The following is a 2,308-nucleotide window of genomic DNA, read 5'->3' on the forward strand; positions in this document are numbered from 1 at the left end:
GCCACTGCCCCAGAACAGAGCAGCTGCCGCCGCGCGGGCCCCTCTAAACCCGCCGCCTCGTGTCAGAGCCCCGAGCCCGGCGCAAGACGCGGGGGGCGGGCGCAGAGGGAGGGAGCCTCCTCGGGCGGCGCCCAGGCGCTGCAGGCCGCGCCGAGCGGAGGGGCCAAGCGGGGCCTGTGCGGAAGGGTCTCGGCCACGGTTACCTGCGCCAATGGGACCGGCGGGCATGTCGGGTGCAGAGACGCCGCTTCACCCTCAGCCTTCCGGCTCCATGATGCTCGCAAGAGATGAGGCGACAGAGTCGGAGCCTCGGTCTTTGATCGCACTTCCGGCAGCGCCAGGAAACTCACCGCAAGGGACCAGGCCTTGCCCGTACTGCGCATGCGTGCCCCGCCCCGCCCCGCTAAATTCCTTCCCTTTCACGTGCTCCCTCAGCCTGGATTGCGCCTGCGCCTGAGGCTTGGGCGTTTAATAAATCTCCGGAGTTAAAGAGTGCGCATGTGCGTTTTGTTTTGGCACTTACCTTCCCAGCCCCCGTTTTTTGGTTTTAATAGAGCTGTGTCTCAATTGAACGATCTGCTCGTAGGATGCAAAAAGTGTTCCTTCTCGCCTACACCATGCAGCCATAGAGTTGAAAATCCCCTGCTTGCTGCTGTGCGAGCCCAACACAAAGATTGCTCAGGCACGTTTTGAATTAATTGTGTGGTAAAAATATAGCATAATCTATACATCCTGCTTTTATAATTGCTTCTGCATATTATCACATTGCTTCTGCTAAGGCATGTAGGCCAATGACAGATTTACGAGTAGCACTAAACTTCTGCAGACAGAGCCAGGAACAGATGCAATAAATAACTCCTTACGAGAGATAAGAGAAGAGGGACAGGGAAAGATGCTGATGTAAAGAAATCAGACCCTAACCGAAGGATGACCGAGAGGGGCTTAAGGACTGCCCCAGGGAGGGGATTTAAGATGTAAATGAGACATGTATGTAAACCGTCATAGAACATGTAACTGCTAAACATATGATGCAAGACGTAATGTTTGGGCTGCCAATAATCACGCGACATGTTGAAATCTATTGTTTATGTTAGCTATAAAAAGGAACCTCAGACCCTGTTTGGGGTCAACTCTGATTTGAGCGACTAGCTTCCTTGTCGATCTGTTTGCAAACAATAAATTTGAAATTGGACCCAGCCTGTGTGTGAGACTCTCTCCTGGGGGTGGATTGGACAAGCCTCCAGGGGCACGAAACTAGCAGTTTGTGCAACAATTGTTTAACTGAAAAAATAGAGGTGAATTTGCTTAATAGTCCTATGGACCTGTATGGGTCTACGGCAGGGGTAGGCAACGGTTTTGGCTGGATTACCAAAAAAGCCACAAAGTCTACCTTGTAAGGTGCTGGCATGCCACAAAAAGAAAACGGGGGCAGAGGGTACATAGCAAGGTGCACTGCATAAATGTTGCTTTTTATGGTAAATACCGGGTTTTCTAAAAATGCTGAACCTGATGACAATAAATCAAACTTCATATACTGCCTTTGTTGGTGCGTATTCTTTTTTTGTTAAGCATGTTGTGATGGGGCGGGGGGGGCGGGAAGAGAAAGGAGAAAGAAGGAAAGAAAGAAAAAAGATAAAAGGTGTTAGAAAATTAATGTGACCTCTGTATGACCTTTGATCAATGCTGGCTGATGCAACCTTGCACTAAGATTGCCACTGGTCTGTCAATCTAGGCGGACAAGCAAGGTGATTGGGCCCAACTATGTGGGGTGAACAAAGTCATGCCATCTTAGTAATTTTCCGCTGAGTTTTGCGCATGCGTTATGGGAAAGGCTTATGTAACCAAAGTTTATAAATATGTGTGTTGAGTTGCAGTCGGGGTCTCTCTGCCCTTACGAGGACAGGGGACCTTCGGCCGAATAAACTGAAAAGACCACACCCTCGTCTCCGGCTTATTGGAGTCTCAGCTGGGATACGAGCCCCGTTCGGGTCAGGAGAGTCCACAGGTGTTCCCTTACCAGATTGGGAGCCTGAACGGACAATTTCTCTCACAATTTTGGCGAGCCAGCCCGGAGCAGCCAGCTCGTCGCGTCGCTGCTGCCGCCTAAACCCAACCTCCGGCCGGCCATAACAGAGGTGAGTTCACCATGGGAGTCTTGGGTTGAGGCTGCAGACACGGCGGGACAATAAGGTGACTCCTTCAATTTTACTGGCATGGTGTGGTCTTTTATATGTTGTGTATGTCTTGTCTAATGTGTTATAGGCCAGTCTGTTCTCCGGTTCCTCAAACCTGGGCACACAGGCAATTT

At 50.6% G+C, this 2,308-nt stretch overlaps 1 protein-coding gene across 6 annotated transcripts in view; it reads right to left on the minus strand.

Moving 5' to 3' along the window:
* NDRG3 (NDRG family member 3) overlaps positions 1 to 1,532 on the minus strand; it is a 117,013-nt gene extending 115,481 nt beyond the window's left edge. For all 6 annotated transcript variants that reach the window (XM_025214670.1, XM_025214672.1, XM_025214669.1 and 3 more), the window contains exon 1: positions 204 to 1,532. The gene's annotated coding sequence lies outside the window, so the exon portion shown is untranslated. The remainder of the gene's footprint in view (positions 1 to 203) is intronic.
* Positions 1,533 to 2,308: the final 776 nt, after the last annotated feature.

This window comes from Alligator sinensis, unplaced genomic scaffold (genome assembly GCF_000455745.1).
Source record: "Alligator sinensis unplaced genomic scaffold, ASM45574v1 scaffold249_1, whole genome shotgun sequence".
Classification (NCBI taxonomy): domain Eukaryota; kingdom Metazoa; phylum Chordata; order Crocodylia; family Alligatoridae; genus Alligator; species Alligator sinensis.